Source organism: Sminthopsis crassicaudata, chromosome 3 (genome assembly GCF_048593235.1).
Source record: "Sminthopsis crassicaudata isolate SCR6 chromosome 3, ASM4859323v1, whole genome shotgun sequence".
NCBI classification, from domain to species: domain Eukaryota; kingdom Metazoa; phylum Chordata; class Mammalia; order Dasyuromorphia; family Dasyuridae; genus Sminthopsis; species Sminthopsis crassicaudata.
The window spans coordinates 274333414-274360658 of record NC_133619.1 but is presented as its reverse complement, the minus strand read 5'-3'; the positions used below and the strand labels follow the sequence as shown (position 1 = coordinate 274360658).

General features: G+C 35.9%; 1 pseudogene; it reads right to left on the bottom strand.

Annotated features, from left to right (window-relative positions):
* Nucleotides 1-4559: 4559 nt before the first annotated feature.
* On the bottom strand, nt 4560-21993 carry LOC141562024 (large ribosomal subunit protein uL23-like; annotated as a pseudogene).
* Between the last annotated feature and the right edge of the window lie 5252 nt (nt 21994-27245).

The window sequence follows — 27245 nt, the reverse complement described above, 5'->3', positions numbered from 1 at the left end:
CTTGAAAAATAAAAAGCTATTTTAAAAATAAATTGCATAGTCAATAACTAATGCTTATTTAATTTTAGATTAGATAATATATAAAAAGATGATTTACTGCTAATGAGAAAAGTTCTTCAGCTAATTAAATACATGGTATTTGGTAATATAATGGAAGCTCTAAATTTACTTAATTTAGAGATATGTTGAAATTTTATTAAATTAATGAGGAAATATATAAACACATCTGCATTACTTTAGAATTCAAAATGATAAGTTAAATATGAGAATAAACCAAGTAGCAGATCTCTTAAATCTTGCTCTTAAAAAAAACTGACTTAATTCAGGAAGTACAAAACTAGGGGCAGCTAGGTGACACAAGGAATAGAGCAGAAGTCAAGAATCCAGACTCAGATACTTGCTAGCTGTATGACCCTGGGCAAATCACTTAACCCTCAGCCTCAGTTTACTCATCTGTAAAATGAGCTGGAGAAGGAAATGTCAAACTACTTCAGTATCTTGTCAAAAAAAACCCAAATGGGGTTTTAAAAAGTTGGACATGACTGAAAAAATGACTCAACAACTTAAAACTATTAAAAAAATAAAAATAAAAAATAAAAACTACTGCCAAAGAAATAGTAAGTCCTAAATTCCCTCATTAGATTTTAACACATGAGGAATAGGTGATGGTATTTGCCATCTGTTGTTAATTTCTGCTATAAATACAGACTATCTTTGCACATATTTTGAAAAATAAAAAGCTATTATTAAAAAAAAAAAAAAAAGGTCATTGTAAAGGACCACATCTAAGTGCAAAAGCCTCCCACAGCTGTGAATCATAGCACATTTGAAGGAATTGCAAGTCAGCCTTTACTGACACAGATGTTGCTTGTGAATTGGGAATGAAATAAATTGGAGGCAAGAGGGAAGAGGAGAGAGGTTAGAGAATGCAACTGCCTGTCAATCTCTTTGTATCATCATCATCCTTTCACATGAAGAGATCTATTCTACAGGTCTGAGTTTAATGTGGTTTAAGATTCCTTTCTGATTCCCAACCCCCATGAATTCCGGTGGGAGATATCCAGGCTCTCCCAGCCCCCATTGGATCTGAGCCAACTTGGGCTGTCCCAGTCCCCAGTCTAATGATCTACTCAGATTTCCCAACCCCCACCCCAAGCACAAACAGTTCCTTATCTAAAAACCCATTGAATTCTATTCAAATTCTAACCCTGGCTGAAACGCAGCCAGGAGCCAACCTGGGACTCCACCCACAAATCCTTTCAGATAAAAAGGGAACCCTGGAGTCCACTCTTTGCAGGAGTCTCAAAGATGGCATCCTTATGCCAGCCATGTCAAGGGTTCCTGCCCACCAGTGCCATCGCTGACCCTGGTGTCTTTCTACCTTCTAACCTTACTTCCAAAACCCACAATAAACCTCTTTTATTAATCTAGATTTTCAGGTCTGTAAATTCCTTTACAGGGGACTCTTGTGCCACCACTAGACCTCATTTAACTCCATATCCTTGCGCCAAATCCAAAGGGGTTGCAGGGGAGCTCTATTTGACTCCCTGTACCCCGAACCTGCCACTAGACCTCAATTAAACTCTAATTTCATTAGGTACTCCTTATCTAATTCTCAGCAAGTTAGACCTCCAATAGCCCCTAGTAGGTGGCTCCTGTAATAAATGGCACCCAAAGTGGGGCACAAGATACAAAGAAGCAGCAGCGCTGAAGAGCTGTTCGTGAATAGAATTCTCCCAGGAGGGTTCCTTTCATAGGAAAGGAAAGGGAGAAGAGACCTGATAAGACTTTTTCAGTTGGGGTAATTGAAATGGGCCTCAACATCAACGGGTTGAGCCAGGAGACTGATGAGGGTCTTATGAAAAATGCCTAGTTTGACTACAATTCTACTTCTCCATTTGTCAGAAAATTTGCCTCCATGATGAACTATTATGATGTTAGAGCAAATTACATCTCACAAGATTTAACACTGTTGTTCTCACTCAGCAACCATCCAGAGGAATAAGATGGAAAAGACTTTGATAGTGCTGTTTGCATTCCTCAGCATGTGGTCTCAAATAACAGTCACTTCATGATAATTGGACAAACTTCCTGATCATGCTGTTGGGGAAAAAATAATCATGTTCCCATAAGACAAAAATCGGGGAATTGTTAAGGACCATGCCTAAGTGTGAAAGTCTCCAGAGCTGTGAATCAATGCACTTGAAGAAATTGCAAATCAGCCTTTACTGATGCAGAAGTTGCTTGAGAATTGGGAATGAAATAAGTCACAGGCAAGAAAGAAGGAGAGAGGTCAGAGAATGCAACTGCCTAAGTCTCCTTGAATTGTTATCCTCTCAGATGAAAGGATCTATTCTGCTGGTTAGTATTAAATCACCAGCACCTACTAGCAGATGACTCTCATAACAGATCACAGTCATAGTTCCCTCAAACTCTCATTGTAATGGCACATGATTTCTCATTTCTTGAGAATGCTGTTCCACGTAATTTAGTTCATTCAGGATAACAAGGTCTCTTCATAAGAATTGTTTTAAATCCTCTTCATAAGATAAAATCTAAATTAAAACAGTTCCACCAAAATAGACAAGAATCTGAAGAATGGACAAAAGTAGAATGCTGAGGGAGCTCCAATACTGAGCTGGGATCAAATCAACTATTGTGATTTTCTTGTTACTCTTTACCTTCCTTTCTTTTGTGGTGACTAAGCTTTGAATAGCAGAGATGGCAAACATGAAGCTTGTTGGCCTTAGCACTCAAAAATGTAAACTTAGCCAGAACCAGATTAAACTATAACTGGAAAATAATTAACAAAATAATTTAAAAATATTATTAACATGTGGTTTTTCTAAGTAAATATGCATCCATTTAAGTAAATATGTATAGTACAGTGGCCTCTGCTTCTCTTTGACACCATGGGTAGAAGAAATTTGGAATAAACATTTTATTGAGCCTACATGGCTATCTGTATATATAACCTAGGAGAGACCCAGGATACTTGAGGGCTGATTTTTAAAAGACATTTGAATAAAAGGCAAAAGAAGATTTTTGCTTCAGAAGTGAGATACGGTTCACTAAATACTAAATACTATTTTCAGAGTGGAAATAGGACTCAAACTACATATCTTTGTGCAAGCTCAGTCCAGAGTCGCATAACTAAGTAAGTAACTAAGAAAGATTTGAACTCAGATTTTCTTGATTCTAGCCCCGGTGGTGCTCTAGCCACTACCTAGCTGCCTGGGAAAATAGAGCAAAAGGAATCTCACCTTTCAGTGTTTTTTCTATGGTCCAGTGATTTTCAAGAAACTTGAAGGGCCTGAGGGGATTTAAACCACTTATCACTATCCCATATAGTTCTTTTGTAGTTTTGCTAAGTGGATCTCTTAGGAATCATCTGCTGACACCAAGGGATAATAGGAATTAAAAGGGATTTTTGACCATAAATTGGAGAAGAAAATGAAAAACTGAAGAAGCTGAAGTGATGAGAAAGCATTGAGGGAGAGAATAATGGAGAGAAGTGCAGAGATGTGCTAGGGCAACCAGAGCAACTGTGGATCCTAGCTCAGCCAAGAGAGCTGCTCCCCTGGAAAGTTTGTGAGTATGAGAGCCACTCATACCCTGGAAATGTATATCCCTCCATTTGTGTTCCCTGGTCATAGATAATTCCTGTATGTGTCCCCTACTAATTATGTGATAGAGAATTTGTAGAAGAGTCTATCCCTGTAGTTGCAGGAGATTCTTTTTATCAATGATTTTTCTGTGATGCTTAATTTTTAGTCAGAATTTTTTCTGTTATTTGCTTATTATCCCAACCTATTACTTGATTTTTAACTCTGTCAAAGTAAGGCGCTGTATCCAGGAGGAAGATGTAGCTGTTTTCAGAGATTCTTCCAAGGACCTGTAAGTTTTAGTTCTTCTAAGGTGGAGAGGTGTTCACTGTTCTAGCTCGAGTTCCATTTTATGAGCCAGTACAAGCATTCTTTTCTGCCCTGGAGCTGTGAGGAGTCTCCCTGGTCCACTGGGTCTTGCAAATTCTGCTGTGCTAGTGCTTCTCCTTACCTTAGGACTGTCACCTAGGACTGCAATCTGAATTCAAAAGTTGTCCAAAGCTGATCCACTGAGAAAACCCAAATCTTTCATGTTTGATCTTCACATATTCTTGCTGTTATCATGTACAATGAATTCCTAGTTCTGCTTGTTTCATTCAGCATCAGTTCATAAAAATCTTTCTAGGCCTTTCCATAATCAGCTTGTTCATCATTTTTTATAGAACAATAATATTCCATTACCTTCTTATACCACAACTTGTTTAGCCATTACCCAATTGATGGGCATCCACTCCTTTTCCAATTCTTTGCTACCACAAAAAGAGCTGCTACAAACATTTTTGCATTTGTGGGTCCTTTTCTCTCTTTTATGATTTCCTTGGGATACAGACCCAGTAATTGGCACTGCTGGGTCAAAGAGAGTGCACATTTGATAGCTCTTTGGGCATAGTTCCAGATTGCTCTCCAGCATGGTTGGACCATTTCACAACTTCACCAACATGCATTAGTGTGCCAGTTTTCCCAACATTTATCATTATCTTTTCCTGTCATCTTAGTCAATCTGAAAGGCATGAGTTCTAATTTGCATTTCTCTAATCAATAGTGATTTAGACCACTTTTCATATAACTATAAATGGCTTTAATTCCATCATCTGAAAATTGTTCATATCCTTTAACATTTATCAATGGGGAATGACATGTATTCTTATGAATTTGACAAGTTCTTTACATATTTTAGAAATGAGACCTTTATCAGAGATGTCAGATGTAAAGATTTTTCCCAGCTTTGCATTTCTCTTTTAATATTGTTTCTGTTGGTTTTGTTTATGCAAAACCGTTTTAATTTAATGTTATCAAAGTTGTCCATTTTGCTTTCCATAATATTCTCTACTTTTCTTTGGTCATAAATTCCTCCCTTCTCCAAAGATGTGATAGGTAAATTATCCCTTGTTCTCCTAATTTGTTTATAGTATTCTCCTTTATGCCCAAATCATGTAGAACATTTTGACCTTTTTTTGGTATGGGTGTGAGATATATCTCTATGCTGAGTTTCTGACATTTATTTTCCATTTCTCCCAGCAATTTTTGTCCAATAATGAGTTCTTATTCCAAAGGCTGGAGTTTGGGGATTTATCAAATACTAGATTGCAATAGGCTTTGCTTATTGTGTCATGTGTATCTAATCTATTCTACTGATCCTCCATTCTATTTATTAGCCAGTACCAAATAGTTTTAATGACTTCTACTTTACATAATATAGTTTTAGGTTTGGTACTGCAAGGTATAATCATTATTTAAAGGTATTTGGAGGGATTTGGGGAATAGCTTGGATAAGTTGTGCCTTTATTTTACCACTTTGGTTCCTGATACTTAATTTTTAAAAATAGAATTGCATATCTGTTTTATTAAATATTTCCCAATTTCATTTTTTATACTGGAAAGTTTTTCATTTTAGGTAAAGTGGGAGATCTGGGTACAGCTTAAATGATCCCAATTTTGTTTGCAACATCTACAGAATCATAGTCTGGAGCAAGGTGGACACAGGCCTTCTTCTCTCCATCAGCTGGATCAGTGTGTTGACCTGGGCCACATTGATGTCATCCAACTTCTTTACTGTCAGCTTGATCTGAAGCTTGTTGGCCTTTAAATCCACAATGGACACAAGGGTATTATTGTCCTCAATCTTCTTCATAGCAGACTCAGTAATCAGGGAAACTTAATGATGACATATTGAGCAAGCTTATTTCTCCAGGGGCACTCTTCTGAGGGTATTTGAGCTGCTTTCAAAGTCTTAGTGTCTTGGGTCACTGGAAGATGGGGAATGTTTGGGATCTTCTTTTTGTGACTGCGGATATCCTTCAACACTATCTTCTTTGCCTTCAAAGCTCTGATCTTGGCTTTTGTCTTGGGTGGGGGAACAATGGCTTCCTTTTTTGTCTTCAGTGCTGTCTTGGGGAGAAAACGTCCCAATTACATTTAAAAAATTTTTAACGTTCATTTTTAAAACGTTGAATTCCAAATTTCCTTCCTCTCAGTGACCCCTTGAACAAGCAAGCAATGAAACAGATTATACAGGTGAAGTCATATAAAACATATTTCCATATTAACTGTGTTGCAAAAGAAAATAAACACACACACATGCACATACATACACACACATGAAAAATAAAGAAAGCAAAAAAAGTATGCTTCAATATTGTACCCAAAATTCCTTAATTCTTTCTCTGGAAGTGGATAGCATTTTTTATTATGAGTTTTATGAAATTATATTCAATCTTTGTCTGGATCAGAGTAGCTAATCTTTTACAGTTTGATCATCCTTACAACATTGCTATTATTAGATATAATATTCTTCTCATTTCACTTTGCAACAGTTCATGAGATTTTTAAGGTTTTTCGGGAACTATCATGTTTATTTTTTTATACACATTAGTATGTCATAACATTTATGAACAACTTATTCATCCATTCCCCAACTGATGGGCATCTCTTTAATTCCCAATTCTTTACCACCAAAGGCAAAAAAAAAGAACTGCTATAAATATTTTTGTACAAATAGGCCATTTTCCCTTTTCTTTGATGTCTCTGATGTAGTAGTAGTATTGCAGAGTTAAAGAAAATATGTAATTGGATAGCCTTTTGGATGTAGTTCCAAATTAAGACAATTGATTAAATGTCTTTTCTTTGAACCATGACATTTGGTTGGAGTAGTAAAAGTAAACACATCAGTGGGGGCTTATGAGCTATTGCACTCTCAAAGATATTTTTCTTCCTAGAATCCTTCATGATCTTAGTTATACTACTGGACTTTTGTCTAGGAATATAGCATTTGAAGCTGGGAATGTCCTTGGAGATAAGTTCAACCCCCTCATTTTACAGTTAAGGAAACTAAGATTGAGTAAAGTTAAGTGATTCACCCAAGATAGGTAGCAAGGAAAAGAACTAGGTTTCAAATCTAGGTCTTTTATTTACAGATCAATCCACAAACATTTATTAAGCACTTACTATGTGCTAGGCAACTTTGCTATGCACTTGAGATGTAAAGACACAAATGAAATATTCCCTGCCTTCAATGGGGGAGATAATAGGCATGTAAATAATTGTATAAAACATTAATAAGAAGTATACAAAATAGATGCAAAAAAAAGGGGAGTGGAAGGTACTAACAGCTACAGATTAAGAAAAACTTCATATAGGTTGTCATTTGAACAGAGTTTTGAAAGAAATGTATTCTTAGACTAGAGAGACCTAAGCCTGAAGTCAAGAAGACTTAAATTCAAATCCAGCCTCATGTTTACTACCTGTGATGACTATTTGGCTATTTGCCTCAGTTTCTTAACCTGTAAAATGAAGATAGTAAATAGTAAAAATAGATAGTAAAATTTATCAGTTATTTCTCTAGCTATAGATAGCATCTTTCTTCATATGTCCTTTATGATTAATTTGGTTATTTAGCATAGGCAAAATAATTTATTCCCTCAAAGTTATTCTTAAAATAATATCCCAGTTTCTGTATACAGTGTTCTCTTAGTTCTGATCATTTTGCTCTTCATTATTTCATGGAAGTCTTTCCATATTTTTCTAAAATCCCTGAGCTCATGATTTCTTATGGCACAGTAGTATTACTTCATAATCATATACCACAGATTGTTCAGCTGTTCCCCAACTGATGATCTTCACTGCAATTTCCAGTTCTTTACAACCACAAAGAAATCTGCTATAAACATTTTAGAACCTCTAGATCTTTTCCTTTTGCTTAACTTTCAGAAATAGACCAAATAGTGTAGTTGTTAAGTCAAAGAGCATAGGTATTTATTCATTCTTTGGGCATAATTCCAGATTGCTCTCTAAAATGGTTGGATCAGTTCACAATTCCACTGAGAAAGTAGTATCCCATTTTTCTATATCCCCCCCAACACTTGTTACTTTTTTCTTCTATCATTTTAGCCAATCTAGTATGTGAAAAATAATATCTCAACATTGTTTTAATTTTGTATTTCTCTAACCAACAGATTAAGAGCACTTTTCATGTAACTATAAATTGTTTTGTTTTCTTCATTAGCCTTCCTATTCATATTCTTTGATGAGTTATCAAATGGGGAATGACATATTGGGACTTCATAGGATTACTCTCTCCACTACTCAAACCTTAAGTTCAAACTAGCTTGATGGCTTTGTCCAAACCCCATAGAATACAACTGACTCTTCAGGGAGATCTGAATTCAAATACTGCCTCAGCCACTTTCTAGCTGTATAAACCTGGGTATATCATTTCATATCCTGTCTGTCTCACTTTCCTCATCTTTAAAATGGGGATCATGCTAAGTGAACTGAATAGAAGCAAGAGAACATTATACACAGCAATAACAACATTATGTGATGATCAACTCTGATGGTCTTGTATCTTTTCAACAATGAAGTAAGTGATTTAGACTAATTTCAGTAGACTTATGGTAGAGAGAGCTATCTGCATCCAGAAAAAGGATTATGGGAACTGAATGTGGATTATAGTATTTTCATCTTTTTGTTGTTGTTTGCTTGCTTTTTGTCTTTCTCTTTTTTTTCTTTTTGATCTGATTTTTCTTGTGTAGCATGATAAATCTAGAAATATGTTTAGAAGAATTGCACATGTTTAGCCTGTATTGGATTACTTGCTATCTAGGGGAGGAAAGAGAGGGGAAAGGAGGGAGAAAAATTTGGAATGCAAGGTTTTTCAAAAATGAATGTTGAAAACTATCTTTGCACATATTTAGAAAATAAAAAGCTATTATTAAAAAATAAAATAAAATGGGGATCCTAATATCCCCTACTTCCTAGTGTTGTGAGGATCAAATGAGATATTTGCAATGTGCTCTGCCAAGCATAAAGCAAAACATAAATGCTAGCTTAAATTATTAGCTATGATTAGTTATTGGCAGCTAGATGTCACAGTAGATAAAGCACTTGTGAAGTCAGGAAGACTTGAGTTCAAATCCAGCCTCAGAGCCTTACTAGCTGTGTGACTCTGAACAAGTCACTTAACTCTGTATCTCTGAATTTCCTCATCCAAAAATGAGAGAGGGAAGGAAATGACAAACCAATCTCGTATCTTTGTCAAAAACAAAAAACAAAAAACAACTCCAAGTGGGGTCAAGAAGAGTTGGACATGACTGAAATGACTCAATGACAAAAATGATTGGTTATTATAAAGATGAATCCTTATTATTGTATTAATCTATCTAAGTAAAATCATATATGTGCAAACCAAAACAAAATCCCCTTCCTCTTCTTTCTAGCATTTCTGTCCTTGACTCATCCTCTCTGGTTTTGCTTTATGACAATTCTGTTTCACTTCCCCAAACCCTTTCTTCTTTTACAAGCCTTTTTGGCAGAGAGAGTTTCTTTATCATACATTAGAACTGGCCACATCCTGAATAGTTGCCTGATAGACTTGACCTGTTTCTGTTCTGGAAAGCTCTAAGGCACCATGGTTATAACCACCAAACAAATAACTATTAAGGCCTGCATGTGTGTTCTAATTCCTCCCATGAGCCTAACATCTGGCCTTGGAATCCAGACTGAGTAGGCAATGGGAAGTTTGCTGATGGAAAGAGACTGGAGGCAGGGAGGGGGGGAGAGTATATCTCTCATGTGAAGTATCTTCAACAAATTGTACAAAGAGAACTGCTTGTGAAATTCTGTGAGTATTCTGTCCAATCACTAGGAAATTTTCTGAAAACACTTGTGTTTACGTGTCCCCCTTGTTCTTTGAAAACACTGTTAAAAAAAAAAAAATGGAGTGCATGTCTGGGGAGAGTGGAGGAGACCGCATGTGGTTTACATATTTTCTGCTTGTGTAGATGTTTTATGTAGATTGTGATTGCCTTCAGCCTTGAAAAATGCTGTGGAATGGGTCCAGCAAAGCTACTGAGAAATCTCCTTAGCAACCAAACACACAAACATCACTGCTCTCTCTTTCATGGGTTGAGCTGGTGTCTTTACCCATAAGTTAGGGTACAGTGACCTCTAGAGGTCTGAAAAACTCATATGAAAAGCTGGCCTTCAAGGGTGAGTGCAGAGGCGGCTGGCTCTAAATTTCTCTTTAATTGTGCCTGTGGTGCTTGGGTTCTGTCCGGTCCTACAGCTCTAAATGTAGCTCCTTGGGGCTTGGCAGTAGATATCGTGTGTTGGAGAAGCAGCAGCTTTGAGCTCCTCTCAGAGATCGCTGGCCCCCAGGCAATGAGTCTGTGGCCATGGATGAAATCATGAATCTTTTGAAGTTCTGAAAGAATGATATTCTAAACAGATGTTGGAAGGCACGCAAAAGTGTGCACTCAGTGATTTAAAGGGCATCCAGGACCTAATCATGATTGAAGTTTACAGGAAGTAGCACTTTGGCAGTTAAAAGTTTTAAAAAACCAAGAAGGAATGCCAGGGATATAGAATAGGAGCCAATTCTTCACACACACACACACACACACACACACACACATACACACACCACTGAAACATTTCCACAGATTAATCCAAAGTTTCAAATGTCTAATTTAAATTCATTTTTCTAAATATTTACCCCTTGGTTTTCACTTTGTTATTAGCCTTCATACTTTGTCTTTGAGCTAGGAACATCAGAAAAATTTTAACTTGTACACTAGACCCTTATTAGGTAACTCTTGCTTTACAAAAGGAAACTTTTTTTTCCCATTCATTTTGTTGTAGAGGTTTAAAGACTGCCTTTGCTTCCCATCATGTCAAAAGAAAAAACTAGTTTTTAAAATGTATCTATTTATCAAGGCAAACTTGAGCTATTTTGTTTTTCACTTAAAAAAAAAACTATCTCAAAGTTAAACAGATGTGACTTATATAATGCTTTAAGGTCAGTTATTTTTTCAGTCATGTCTATCTCTTCATGATTGCATTTGGGGTTTTCTTGGCAAAAATACTGGAGAGGTTTGCCATTTCCTTCTTCAGCTCATTTTACAGATGAGGAAACTGAGCCAAGCAGGGCTAAATGAGTTGCTCAAGATCACCCAGCTTATAAATGTTGATTCCAGTTTTTAATTCAGGAAGATGAGTCTTGCTGAATTCAAACTCAGTGCTCTATCCACTTTACCACCTAGTTACTCCATAATGCTGGACTAGAAATTTTCTCCCTAAGATTATGGTAAGGTGAGAGGTTATAAATAGAGTCTTAACTAGAACAAGGCACTGGATCTTTCCCTAAGATGCAGATGTGGAAGACATTTGCTTCTCTCTAGAGAAGGGGAGGGGAACTTCAGGTGCTTATTGGATCATAGAATAAAGAGGAAAGATGGAAGAAAGAGGGAGAGAAGAGAAGACAAAAAAGAGAAATGATGGAAGTACCATCTAGTCAAAAATTAGGAGGGACAGGGACAAATTCTACTCCCAGACCAGCCACTAACTAGCTGAATGACTTTAGATCGATCATCTCTCTGGGCCTCTGTCTTATCATCTGCAAGATAAGAGAGAAGGACTTGTATCAAATATTAGTAAAGATTCATTCTTATTGATATAGAAATAAATATTCTTTAAATATATACATGTCTATGAAGGAAACAAAGATAATTCCTTTCCACAGATCTCCCTGGACCTAAAGAACATTGTCAAATCCACCTCTTCCTTCAATGACAAACCTAAATTTTTGCTAAAGAGCCACTGGTTCTTTTTGTTCCTGGTACTCTTACAATGTCCTCCATAATTAAGCCTTTAGTAATAAGCCCTTTTCTCCCATTACTAGTGATTTATTAAAAAGGAGTTTCATTTTCTGACGACTCATTGCTCAAATATCCTTATATTATAAATAATAGTTTGATGTCGGTAGACAATTTTGTAGCTTTGCTATTAATAGTAAGTGACTGGACTCATCCCACTTTCTCTCCAGAGCCATCATCATTTTCTCTTGTAACCAAGGACTGGCGTTTGCAAAATCATCTTCAAGTACTTGATTTGAGGGTATAATCTCTCAAAACAGACTACTAGACTATGAAATTCCTGAGGGAGGAAAATTGCCTTATCTATCTCCATATCTCTTCTAGAACCTAGTATTGTGCATTGTAAATGATAGGTGTTTAATAAGTATAACCCCTATTCTAAAGGCCATTAGGATGGGACTCTACCCTTAGTGGTGAAGAAGAATGCTCTGTCCTGTATGAGGGGAGGAGGGGAGTTGGGAACTACAGCCTTCTTCAGTATTCGGGGTAGTCTTCAAGTATTTCAGGTGCTTCTGGCTTCCAGGTCTAATAGGGAAGATGGAAGAGGTGCTAGGTGCTCTAGGAAAGGGGAAAGAAAGTATATGATAACAACAACAACAATGACAATGACGATGATGATGATGATGATGATGATGATGATGATAGCATTTATATACCATACTATATGCCAGGTACATTGCTAAGTACTTTACAAGTATTATTTAATTTTATCTTCCCAATAACCCTCAGAGGTAGATACTATTATTATTACCATTTTATGATTGAGGAAACTGAAGCAGAGATTAAGTGATTTGCCCAAGATGACTGAATGTTAAATAAATAAAAAGTCAACAAATTCTTTAAAATATTTATAAGGTATGAACTGAACCAGCTACACCTAGCAGAAGAACTCTAGGAGATGATTACAAACCACTACATAGAATTCCCAATCCCTCTATTTTTGTCCGCCTGCATTTTGGATTTCCTTCACAGGCTAATTGTACACTGTTTCAAAGTCCGATTCTTTTTGTACAGCAAAACAACTCTTTGGACAAGTATACATATATTGTATTTAATTTATACTCTAACATATTTAACATTTATTGGTCAACCTGCCATCTGGGGGGAAGGAGGGAAGGAGGGGAAAAATTAGAACAAAAGGTTTGGCAATTGTCAATGTTGTAAAATTACCCATGCATATATCTGGTAAATAAAAACTATTAAAATACAAATATATATATATATTTATAAGATATGTGTATATGCTGTGTATATATGTATGTGTGTATTTGTGTGTTTACATATACACACATATACCTATACATGTACATTGGGCAGCTAAATGGAGCAGCAGATAGAGTTCTGGTCAGGAAGACCTGAGTTCAAATTTGGTCTCAAAGACTTATTAGCTATGTGTCAGTCAATCACGTTTACCTCAGTTTCCTCATCTGTAAAATGAACTGGAGAAGGAAATAGTAAACCACACTAGTATCTTTGCCAAGAAATTTTCAAATGTGGTCACAAAGAATTGGACCTAAGTAAAACAACTGAACAACACCATAGATGTGTAGATGCTGTACACACATAATTGTCTAATACATTTAAATAGATGTGGTTTGATGCAACCTGAGATCTGCCCTACCTTCTCAGAGAGTCAGACTAGGGCATGCCAGCAATGCCAGAAGTCTGGTTAGTGAGAAGGACATTCAGGGTACAGGAATCCAAAGCTGGGTGATCTTTCCTTTATGTCTCCAAAAAAGCAGTACTGGCTAGAATTTTCTCAAATATCTCCAGGCTATGGGGATGAGAATGTAAAAAAAGCCATCTGTTTGATCCTTCTTCAGGTTGCCAGCTTCATTCCCTTCCATGAAACATTAGTTACACAAAATAACATCATAAATCACTGGTAAACCTCTTTAAAAAGCAGTAGATAGGGAGATGTTATATAGATTAGAAAATACATAGAGACTAGACACAAGTAAATAAATAGCTAAAAGTAAAACTCATTCCCTCAGCTGGGAGTGAGATAAATCCTTTACTCAAATCAGAAGAGAAGGAATATCACCATGTCCACTCTCAGCAGTCTGGAGGGCTATAAGCACAAAAAGTCAAGAGACTTGATAGAAGTCTGTCTCCCCTATGTGTGTTTAGCTTCTGGACTACAGTCCACCCATTCACCAGACTGCTCCTTTCTTCTTTTGACCCATTTCTCTTAAAGTCTCCCAATATGTATCAGTAACAAACTGAATATGTGATTCTCCATTTATAGAGCATCATAAATGAGCATTCTATCAATCAGGAGTCACATTTCCTTATATGTATGCAGTCTAGGTCACAGAGTTGTCCTCAGGAAAAACTGTCCATCTTATCTGGTTAGGAATTTTATTTGCATTTTGGAATTGGATGAGTCAAGCATAATTTATTCCAACCAACCTCCCAACCTTAGTAGACATCATCTATTGTAAAGTATTGAAACTTGGGATTTCTAAGCCCACAGACAGACCTTCACCTATCATCTTTTCAACCAAAAGGATTTCACAATAAGAACAGCCATCTAAATCCATTTAAATTCAAAAAAAGAAAATAAGATTATTTCTCAATCAGGTATCGGTTTTTGAGTGATGCAAACTTCATACTTCTCATACTAATTTCAACATCTAATGAATTCAGCAATATAGCAAACATCAGCATTCAACAGAATCGAGAAAGAGCTATCAATCTGTCAATCCTTTCCGTGTCCGGGCCGGGTGAGGTTTCCCGTGTTGATGTTTGTTGATGTTTACATTCAACAAACCCACAAAGACAAAAGTTAAAAAAATATTTCAGATGAAACTGACTAGCAAGGAAATATACATCAGAAACCAACTGCACTTACAATCTTAAAAAAAAATGGGGTATGTGAAATTTCTCTAGGGTTATATAAAAAAAGGCTATCAAGATGTGAAAGACCTGGGATCCTCACAAATATGAGACTCCCAATCTAATCCCAGACAAGTCTCCACCTATAACATGCTGTTCTCTGGTTCTCCCCTTATGGGTTCTAAGATAGCCTAAAAGAATTGGAATATTTTTCTTCTTTGTTGCCATTGAGCTAACTGTGTTCCTCCTATTAGTTAATCGTCACTAGCACCCCATTCAAAAACTTAATATCAATTAGTTTTTACAAAGGGATATTCACTTCAAAGATATAGCAACAACAAAAGTATAAGTTTTCCCCCCTATATCTGAGAAGTATTTTCTTCCCTATACCACTTCAGTCTGGGAGACTGGGTAATAGTATAGAGAGTAGGCTCAAAATTTAATGTAACTTCTAGTTCATGTCCAAATTTGACATGTTGGCTAGTTGATGGCTAGCTTGTCTCAGTTACATCAGCGGGATTCTTAAAGGTTTCTCCTTGTTCCTTGAGGTATCAATGCTGGGTTGGCTCCAGAACCAGCCTAGAACACTTGGACTGAATATCCCTCCGCCCAAGTTCTGGAAAGCAAGGAGGACAAGAACCTCCAGGTCTTTCTAAGATCATAGTGTCACCGAGGTTACACTCCCTTCTCCTAGAATGGAAAAGAACAAAAGTCAAGGCTCAAGGCCCATTCCCAGGGACCATGTGGCCTTATATCTTGATATCTTACTCTGAGCAGTATAGTAAGTATATAATATATAGTAAGTAAAGAAGTCATTGAATGGGGCAGGAAGGACCAATGTAAAAAGCTGTGGCTGTGGCTGAGGCTGAGAAGCCTAAAAGGAACATCATTTCTGCCAAAGAAGTTCATCTTCATCCCTTAGCCATGTGGAATTAGTTAGTGTCCTTATGTTCTAGTGTTATCCCAAGGTCCCTCCATTTCCCATCTTTTGCCTCTTTTACCTCTTCCATATGGAGAAATGTCTCAGTGAGACACTCTGACATGTACTCAGGCCCCATTACAATAACATTAATGTAAGTTGCTAATTATGATGACTCTTTGTCCAGTGAACTCTACATTCTTTTTTGGAAATTACATTCCCTTGAATTCCACATAGGGATTCTGTACTAGGTGATTCATAAGCTAGGAACAGGAAAAAAAAAAGTGGTGGGGGGGAGGTAAAAAGGAGAAAATGAAAAAAGAGAAAGTTTAGGACTTCTTCCTGTCAAGGTTTGTAGACATTGAGGTTTTCCTCCCCCCACCCTCCTCCTACCACTAGACTTTGGACTTGGGTGTTGTTGTATTTAGAAGCTACACCTGCAGAACCTGGATGATTCACTGGCCCTGGGACAAACGACTTAGGTATATTAATATCAAGTGTGTTGAGTGATCATCTAATATCCTACCAGCCCCCACCCCACTCCAAAAGATTGAGTGTTCAGCTGATAGCAGCAGCATGGGTGGGGATGGGTTGGACTTCTACTCCTGGAGGTTGGAAGATTATGTAATAAATGGTTGGGGAGCAAAATGTGGTTGCTCTTTTATTATATTTCCTGATTATTTACCTTTGAATTTATATTTTAATGAAATTATTTTTACTATTGTGATGTTTATATATATATATGTGTGTGTATATACACATACATGTGTGTATATACATATATAATATATATATATACACATATTTTTAATTTAAGTTTAAATTATATATAGCTCTGGCTGGTGGGGGGGAGCAGACAGGAGATTCAAAAAGAGAAAATAGGAGTGGGGGAATAAAGCAGATTGAACAGATTTCCTGTAGTCCTAGATTTAGCTCTAGAAGGAAGATGTATAGATGAACCTCATTAGTTTTATATGTATGGGACAGTAGGCATGTAGACCAATAGTTGTTGAGGTTCCCTAGGTTACCTTTTATATCAATAAAGAATACTTTGTTATCTTCTCTTCCTTCAGATACCTTGTATACTTTAAATACTTTTGAGTATAATTGGTGATCTTAATGTAAAGGTTCAAAAAAGGTGATAACTGAGATAAAATAGATGGCAAAATGCAGTTCAGGAGAAAGAAATAAAAGAGGTCAAAAATTTATAGAATGCACAGAAGCCTCTTATCTCTAATTTGTTAATTACATTCTCTTCAAAAAAAATGTAAAAGATTGGGAAGTGAAATTCATAGCAAACAGCATTTTGCACCACAAAGAAAATGACTATATGTTAATAGACATGAAAAGACTTATTAAGGGTATACGTTAAACCTGAGTTAGCTGCTAAGCACAGTTAGACCACTAATTTGTCAGAATTAGATCAGAATTTACAGTGAATAAAAAATAGTAATGTGAAAAAGTTATGATGTACATTTAAAAATATTTAACACTGAATTATTTGCAAAAGTAAAAGTTGGAAAATAGGGATAATGTAAATGGCATTAACTAAAATGAAAATAATTTCATCTAAAAGTCAAGTCAGTATCAATTAATTGCTATAAAGAGGCCACTAAAGAAATCCAGAAAATTCTTTAGTCAGCAAACATTTGACTTGCCAACTGAAAGAGATAGCTGCCAAAGACAACATTGGGTTAGAATATAAGCTTGTCTGTAAAATCTCTCAAACAAAGATGATGGATGATTTTGAGAAAAATCATTTCAAAAAGCAGAGAACCTCTAGCCAAGATGGCAGTAGATCATGCAGGAACCCAACTCCCACTTTTTTGCTCCCACAGGAAGCCCCAGGAGGACAAAAGACTTCCCAATACCCTGGTCAGAGAAACTTCAGCAATAAAAAGACTACTGCAATAATTTTGCAGAATTCTAAAAAAGGATACATACATCTTCCAGAAATGTGAGTTCAGATATACCCCATGAGAAGTGGAAGCAAGGAGCAAGAACCCAGCAATGCAAGTCAGGACCACACTGTGTAAAAATGTAGGGAGCAGAGCTTGGCTCTGGTCCTAAGCCCTGAATCAGGGATCAAGGCAAGATTAATCTTGCAGAGTTTTTTTAAATGTTTTTTAAAAAAATATGGAAATTTTCAAGTATTCCCGATGAAAAGACTAGAGCTAAGTAAAAGGAGAAGACATAGGAAGCCATGAAGATCTAATATCCTAAACTTCAAAGATCTGAGTAGTTTTAATCCTGAAAGGTGGAACTCAACATAAAATCCCTAAGTTACCTGGGGAAGCCCAACAAAGCTGACCACTACACCCAAAATCTCCAGAGGGACAGAAGGTTGCTTTTGACATAAAGTCTCAGTTCAGGAACTAAGACTAGAAAGATAGTAAAATGCAGAAAACCTTAAACATTATAAAAAATTATAGTAGATCCAGAGAAGCTCAAATATCCAGTCTAAGCAGAGAGAATAACCACAATACCTATAAGCAAAGACTCAAAGAAGAAAATGGATCTTCCTCAAACACAATATGAAGCACTAGGAAGAAATGAAGCAAGAGATTAAAAAAGGAGCATCTCTGGAGAAAAAAATTGGAAGGAGAATAAGTAGTTTTTAACAGAAAGTAACACTTTAACAGAAAGAGAGACTTACATGAACTGATGCTAAGTGAAATGAACAGAACCAGGAAATCATTGTACATGGCTAAGATTATATGATGATCAATTCTGATGGATGTGGCTTTCGTCAACAATGAAGTGATTCAGACCTGTTCCAATGATCTTGTGATGATGAGAGCCATCTGCAACCAAAGAGAGGATTGTGGGAACTGAGGGTGGATTACAACATAGCATTTTCACTTTTTTGTTGTAGTTTGCTTGAATTTTCTTTTCTTTCTTTCTTTTACTTTTTAATCTGATTTTTCTTGTGCAACAAGATAATTGTGTAAATATATATACCCACATTGGATTAAACGTTTATTTTTACAATGTTTAATATATATTGGATTACATGTCATCTAGGGGAGGGGTAGAGGGAAGAGGGGGAAAATTGGAACACAAGATTTTTCAAAAGTTATCCTTGCATATGTTTTGAAAATTAAAAACTTCAAAAAAAGTAATAGCCTCTGAAAATTATAATAAACTCAATATAAACCAATGACCCCATGGGAAAGCAAAAAATATTAGAATAAACTCACAGCCAAAAGACCAAGTAAAGTTCATTTAAGAATCCTTGAACTACCTAAAAATCATAATTAAGATTTTTCTAAAACCCCAACACACTGGACACTACATTTCAAGAAATCATAAATGAAAACTGACCAGAATCAGAGAGAGAAATAAAAATAGTAGAAATCTACCTCTTGAAAAATCATACCTCTTGAAATCACCTTCTAAAGAGAAAGTCCTAGGAATCTCATAGCCAAAATCTGAGGCTTCTACATAAAGATTTTTTTCTGTTTTTTCAAACATACAGAAAGAAGGTGCTTAAGTACAAAGAAACCAAAGTTGGAATTCTCAAAAATATGGAAGCTTCTACTATATTCAAAAGGAACTTTGGGGATACAATATTCTGACATGCAAAAGATACAGGCTTTCAATCAAGAATGACTCATTCAGAATAGCTGATTATTATCCTTTAGAAGGGGAAATGGAAGTTTAATGGAAGATAGGCTTTTAAAGAAAGTCTGATGAAAAGATCATAGCTTAATATGGTCTTAGCAATGAAACACAAGTAAGAAAAAGCTAGAAAAATACATTTGAGTAATGTGAAGAATATATATGATTACGTGTTGTTAACATTCTAATAATGGAAGAAGAAACAATTATCCTTTGAAAATAAGAATCTTACTGTTATCAAAGAGTATTGAGGGAGTAAAATAAGAAAAACAAGGAACCTTGGTTCAATGTTAAGAGTTTTAAGGAAGCAATGAGAAGGGAGAGTAAAAGGAATATATCAGTATAAAAAGGAAAAAGCAGCAGATGGAACTTATCATTTATCATAAGAAGAAGACTATATGAGTATAAATGAAGAAGTGGGAGAAGTAGGCAAATAATGAGACTCTAAAGAAGAGAAGTATGTTCAACAATTGAGAAATAGCTAAATTAATTGGGATAGCTATAACAAATTATTGCACTGCACTGAAATTTAAGATTCCTGGGTAATAAAAACTGACACAAGTGAATGGGACAGAACTAGGAGAACAATTTATATAAAGACAACAACAGTATAAAGCAAAGCAATCTTGAAAGAGTTAAGAACTCTGATCAAAGCAATGACCAGTCATGTCTCCAGAAGAGCTTTGATAAAGCATATTTTTTACTTTTGATAGAAAGCAGATGAATTTAGGTGCAGAAGGAAACATTCATTTTTTGACACAAGTCCTTTCCAAATACCACCTCCCAAATTAAAAACCATAACAAAACAAACCCTTCCTTGAAACAAATAATCACAGTCAAGCAAAATAAATCTACATAGAAAGGAGAGGGGGACTAACAATAGGGATACAAAAAAAAAAAAAAAAAAAGAAAAAGAAAAGAAAAGAAAAGGTCATTGTTGCATTTTTTAAAACAGAAAATAGCAGAAGGTTTAGGAAATAAAAACAAGCAAGACAGCTTTGAAACCAATAGATTGAATTTGTTATGTATTTGTTCAGTCATTTCAGTCATGTCTGACTCTTTATGACCTCATTTTGGGTTTTCTTGGCAAAGATACTGGAATGGTCTGCCAGTTGCTTCTCCAACTCATTTTACACATGAGAAAACCAAGACAGAGTTAAGTGACTTGCCTAGGATCACACACCTAATGAGTATCTGAGGCCAGATTTGAATTTATAAATGTGAATCTTTTAGATTCCAAGCCCAGTGCTGTATTCAATGCATCTACTAGCTGCCCCAAATTTTAAAATTCATGTTTTTTAAAAAATTTATTCTCCCCTATGAAACTGAATTCCTTGAAAGCAGGTATTGTATTTTGCCTTTTATATTCCCAAATTAATTAGGCATAGAGCACATAGTAGATATTCAATAAATGTTTAGTTAAGTAACTTTTAAAAATGTCAGTGTTTATAATAAATTCTCTTTTTTTCTATTTTTGGTATATGGAAACACTGATATTTGATGATATTTATTAAGTACAGAATAATAACAAAAATAGAATTAAAAAAAATTAAAGCAGAAAGCAGAAGTGGAGGATAAAACAAACAAAATCCCATAATCATAGAACAATGTGATGCAAGCAAACAGAGATTTTGGCAGCTCTAATCTCAACAAGCATAATTTTCACAAAAATAGTCTGGTAGTCTTAGCCTAACTGAGATCATAGTATAGTACAGCCAATTGAATTAAACAGACACAGATGGGAATTGATAGTAATTGGGCACAGAGAGGGTAGAAAGGACCACACTCCAATGCAGAGGAAATCACATAATCTCTATTAAAAAAAAAAAAAGAAAGAAAGAAAGAAAGAAAGAAAGAAAGAAAGAAAGAAAGAAAGAAAGGAAGGAAGGAAGGAAGGAAAGAAGAAAGAAGAAGACGCCTTTAAACTCATATTTTATAAGGAGTCTCTAATTTTGCCATTTCCATTTCCTTTTTTAGGTTTTCAACATTTCCTTTATTATGTCAACACTGAGCAGGGTCAACTCTCTCTCTTTAGTGTTCTCAGAATGTTTAGCTTAGTTTGGATATTTTAAGGACTATGATTTTGTCTAAACTGTAATAGGCATTAGAATGTTAATATTCTTTTTCAGGGGGCAGAGATTTGAGTTTAGAGTCTCACTACTTTTCTGCTTGTTCCTTTCTATGTTTTGGGAAGAAAGATGTTAGCATATATAAATTGGAGGAATCACCATTAGTTTTACTCTCTAGAGTCTGAGAGTATTGTACTAACTCCCTGTTCCATATCAAGTTAGCAGTTGGACTAGGTTCAGCCTCGGGGAAGTCTGCATCTAATGAAAGAGTTGGGGTAAGGGGTGAAGGGCTCCTTTTTTCACACTCCAACTCGTGGCAGCACCCTCGAGATATTGCTTAGGGCTTATGTCTAAGGCTTCCCTCTCTCACAAAATGGAGAAATGAAAAATGAATCAGGTATGGGACAAATAATATATTTTCAAATGCAAAAAGCACATGAAAAAATTTGACCAAAAAAATTTTTAACTTAAATGCTTTTACTGACCAAAGCTCATGAATACACTATTATCATTACTACTTCCAGTTCATTTCACTTTTATCTTGTTTTGCCTGATTTCAACTCCAGGAAAAAAGATGCCCTTCCTAGGGTAAGCTCATCACTTCAGATTTAATCGATACATCTTGTCTATTCAATACCTTCCCACCTCTCTCTGTCTCCTATTCCCACCCAAAGCTTTCCTTTAGAAGAGGGCAGAACCTGAACTTTGCAACTTACTCCACTTTCCGTCCACTTGGTTTCAATTTCATTGAACAAAATGCTCCCTGGAATTCCCTTTTCACTTTCCCCCATTCACCCCCCCTCCAAATCTTTCTAACTTTCTTTTCTGTGTTGTCTTCCCCCATTAAAATGTGTTAAACTTCTTGAGGGCAGGGACTTTCTTTTTCTTATTTATTCTTATTTTCACTTCTAGCACTTAGCACAGTACTTGGTACATAAGTGTTTAATTAAATGTATTGAATTGAGTTGATAACTAATATCTCATGATGGGAAGAGGGGAAAAATGTTTCTTGTTGCCTTTGGATTTACCAAGAAATTCTCTAACTACTTCCTTCTTTGCCTATCCAAAGAATTGTTACTAAGTTGTTTCAGTCTTGTCCCACTCTTCCTGACCCCACTTAGGCTTTTTTTTTTTGGTGAAGAGACTGGAGTGGTTTGCCTTTTTCTTCTCCAGCTCATTTTACAGGTGAGGAAACTGAGGCAGAGTTAAGTGATTTGCCCAGGGTCACACAGCTAGTGAGTCTGAGATTTGAACTCAGGAAGATGAGGACATGCTGTACCCTAACCCTGACCCCTAGATTAGCTTATGAAAATTATAACATAAACATTTTCTCAAATCACTAACATTAGTATGTTTAAACATGTTGGGCCCGAAGAAGGAATGCTTGCCCTCTAAACTGTTTGTTGAACCCAGATGATGAGGTCCTGGGTAACTAAGTATGGTTGGCAGAGAAAACCTGAAGTACTCATAAGATTACTCCTTGAGGCAAGCAAGGAAAGCACTGAAGGGGATCAGTTCAATCTTACAATCCCACTCTCCATGGAGGTCTTGGGTAACCCACTTTATTATGTCCAATCAGAAAGCCAAGTTATGTCAAATCTCCCCAAGGTTAAATTTTCTTTATAAATCTGTCCATGGCTTATGCCATTTTTGCTGAATCCCTTTTGGTGTTAGGCTTACCTCATGGCAATTTTCTCTTTCTTGTAGCTAACTCTTTTAGAGTGCTAAAACTCTTCTATGGATTTAGCCTTACTATTAATGGCATATTCCCACCTCATGGTATATTCACTTTTTCCTGACTGCCTTTTTCAACGGGGAACTTGTCTTTCCATTGTTAATTGTTAAAACCCCTTTCCTTACTAATTATTTGCTCTCTCAAACCTATTTCATATTTACCACTCCTGGTACCTGTTTTATCTCTTCATTTTGTCTGTAACCTCTTATCATAAATAAAACCTACTTTTTGGCAAAGAGAAAAGCCATTATAAATTCATCAAATGACTGAACCCCAATATTTGGTGTTGGATTTCAGTCTTATCACATGTAACCAAATTAAACATTGTTTAGACTTACTGGGCCAACAAAAGGAATACTTGCCCAGTAAATTGTTCTTTGAACCCAGGTAACCAAGTTGCTGTTTTGACTCTGTTTTTAATAGATCCTCTGGCTAAGCTACTATCTGAGAAAAAGATTCTGCTTTTAGCATCCTTAGTATTCTAACATGGCTTAGAGCCAAAATTTTAATATAAAAGCTTTCTTACCCCTAACCCTAATTCTAATTAGTTGCCTATGCTATTTGGCCCACCTGCTTTGACTTAAAAAAAAAAGCCTGTGTGAGTTCTCACTCTGAATCCAAACACCTACCCTCCCATAGCAAGGAAAGGTACTTTATCAATTGATCCACCTGACTATCTATTCAAAAAAATATTCCTGGACAACCTTCTTCTTTCTCCTGGTTTTATTTATTGCGAAAAATATGAAGAATGATATGATTCTGTTCTCTTAGGATTATATATACTCATCAGTCACTAGACAAGGATCCCACATTTATAGCACCAGTAGTTTAGAGACTAACTAAAAGGGTGTATTTCTTAGCACCCTTTCACACTCCTCTGCTACTATTGCTGCAGAAGCAAAAGAAGGTTTCATAGAACTGAAATTATGTATATGCATACATGTGTATGTGTATAAATATGTCTATACACAATGTATTTATATATCATGTATACATGCATAAATATATATATATATTCATATTATGTGTATGTGCATATGATATCACCTATACATGTGCACATTATTCCATGAGTTGCTGTGGCTAAATTATTTATCACTCAAATGATACCTTTACTGATGATGAATCTCCTTGTATGTTAGGTAGGTTTATTTCATCAGCTTTGTAATCACTTGATCAAGTTGTCACAAATTTCTGCAGAAGTAAACTTATAATACTTCTAACATGTAAAGGTGTGTGAAGACCGAGTTAGCACCCTGGATACCTTAGAATCAGCAGGAATCAGGATAAGCCAAAGTTCTTGACCTTTATTCTTGGTCTTTAGGGGTAGAAGTGAAGGGAATGGACACAGGATTTTTGCGACTTCACCTCTCCTCTTCTATCGTCAAAGTGAGTCTGGCTTGTCTTACTGCACCCCCTAATCGTTCCCATAATTCTCTGTATACACCAAAAGATGGAGCCAGCACAGAATAGTGGGAAGGGCCATTTCCCAAGCATAAGCTAATAGAGTATTGTCCAATAGATAATTAGCCTTAAGTGCCCAGTTGTCTGACCTCAGTGCATAACTCAGAGTTTCAGCCCTTTACACAAAGGAAAAAAATATAACTAAAACATAATTGGGCAACTATTTGTTATGTAAGATGTTATTAGTTATTAGCATGGTTCTGAACATCAAAGGAATTCTCAAGCCACTAAATGTGAAACATTAACTGCCTTCAACCATATAGAGGAGCAGCAGTAATGGTGGTGGAAACATCAGCAATTCTACATGCCTTCTTCCCCGACTATCTCCTACAATATTTGCTACATTTCCAGTGTAGCATAAGACTCTAGCCTTTAGTTCTAATCCCATGTTACCTTCCTCTCTTCCCAATACTTATACAACTCATAGGGTCACTGCCAAAGATGTACTGATAAAGGTGTAACCACCAGTTCTCTAAGAGGAAAACAAGAAGTATGTTCAGTACACTTTTAAATTTAGTCTGCATTATTAATGTTTTCCTCATGACTTTCTTAAAACCAGACAATCAACAAAACAATAAATCAAGTGCTCCTATTAGTTAATAGTCACTAGTACCCCAGTTCCATTCAAATCCTTAATATCAATTAGTTTTTACAAAGGGATATTCACTTCAAAGATATAGCAACATTTTGGTTTTTTTCCCCAGGTTATTTTTACCTTTTGACTTTAATTCTTCTTGTGCAACAAGAAATTTGGTTCTGCACACATATATTGTATCTAGGACATACTATAACATATTTAACATGTATAAGACTGCCTGCCATCTAGGGAAAGGGGTGGAGGGAAGGAAGGGAAAAATTGGAACAGGAGTGCAAATGATAATGTAAAAAATTACCCATGCATATGTACTGTCAAAAAAAGTTATAAAATAAAAGAAAGAAAGAAAAAGAAAAAATATAATTCCAAGGGAAAAAAAGATTTAGTAACAACAAAAGCATAAGTCTTTCCTTCTATATTTGAGAGGTATTCTCTTCCCTATACCACTTTAGTCTGGGAGATGGGGTAATAATGTAGACAGTAGGCTCAAAATTTAGTGTAACTCCTAGTTCATGTCATTTGACATGTTGGCTAGATGATGGCTAGCTTGTCTAAGATACATCAGCGGGATGTATCTGAGAAGATCAGTGTTCAAAAAGTGCATTACGGGGGTGATTTAATCATCCAGTTAGATCTCATCAGTCTTGGTATTCTACCTTATTACCATCCTCTTTTTCTTTGAGCTGAAGGGTGGTCCATGATCTCCAAACCTTCACTCAGCTTAGACATCTTTCTCCTTGTTCTCAAGTGGATGTACTACTTTGGGACTTCTCTGATTTTCCTACCATGCTGAGGGATCATCTTCTTCCCCCCCATATATTATTTGTATCTCCAAGCTTGAGATATAGTTGTTTGTTCTTCCTTTTGAAGAGGACTAATGGTGATGTCCTGACTCATCTGGTGAATTATATTTCAGTGGAGTAGAGTTGCATGAAGTCATCAGCTTCACTCTCTGTTCCAGAGTCATTAAAGTCCAGTTGTGAAACAAAAATCAAGACAACTAGTGATAGCTTGGGATGTAGTGGATGACCACGGTATCTTTGATGTCTGACCAAGCTTTAAGTGATCCACTGGCTTCAGTTGCTTTTATGGCTATTGGAATAAACTGTTATCATTCATTCATTCCACTAGTGAAAGTCTTAAAATGCTTTGGATATATAATCCCCTAACTTACTGAGGGGTCTGAGGCTCATAGGTTACCCCCAGCCTGGTTTAGCCTATCTATCTAAGGTGATTTTACCAGAGTGTAGCTATTGTGCATGCTACAAATTCTTGGAGCCACAGGTAGGAGTTGTACTTTTTAGGAATAGACCTAAAAAGAATGAGCAGCCATGAAAGTTCTCAGCAGCCTTTACACCAGAGCACCCCCTACACTTATTGACACATAATATGTGTTTAACAGATGTTTATTTACTGAGCAACTAAAAGAAAAATAGAGGAAAGCACCATAGGACAGAGAATAAAGTGCTGGATTTGGAATCACTAAGATATGTATTTGGCTGTACCAGAAAACTATAAAACTGTGCATAGTCTTTGAATCTAGCAGTGTCATTACTGGATCTGTATCCCAAAGAGATTATAAAAAAGGGGAAAAGACCCATATGTGCAAAAAATGTTTGTAGCAGCTCTTTTTGTAGTGTCAAAGAACTGGAAATTGAAGGAATATCCATCAATTGGGGAATGGTTGAATAAGTTATGGGATATGAATATAACAGAATATTATTGTTCTGTAAGAAATGATGAGCAAGCTGATTTCAGAAAAGCCTAGAAAGACCTACATGAACTGATGCTGAGTGAAGTGAGCAGAACCAGAAGAACACTGGACACAGTAACAGCAAAATTATGTGATCAACTATAATAGACTTCATTTTTCTCAGCAATAGTGTGCTCCAAGACAATTCCAATAGATTTGTGATGAAAATGCCATCTACATCCAGAGAAAGAACTATGGAGACTGAATGTGGATTGAAGCATACTATTTTCACCTTTTGTTTGTTTGTTACATGACAAGTATGGAAATATGTTTAAATGGACTACACATATTTAACTTACGTCAATTGCTTGCTGTCTTGGGTGGGAAGAGAAAAAGATATAAGGAAAAAAAAATTTGGAACTCAAAATTTTACAAAAATAAATGTTGAAAACTATCTTTATATGTAATTGGGAAAATAGTATTTTTACTAGCAAGTGAAAAAAAGTTAAAAAAAAAAGATATGTATTCTGATTCTACCTCTAATATCTAAATTATG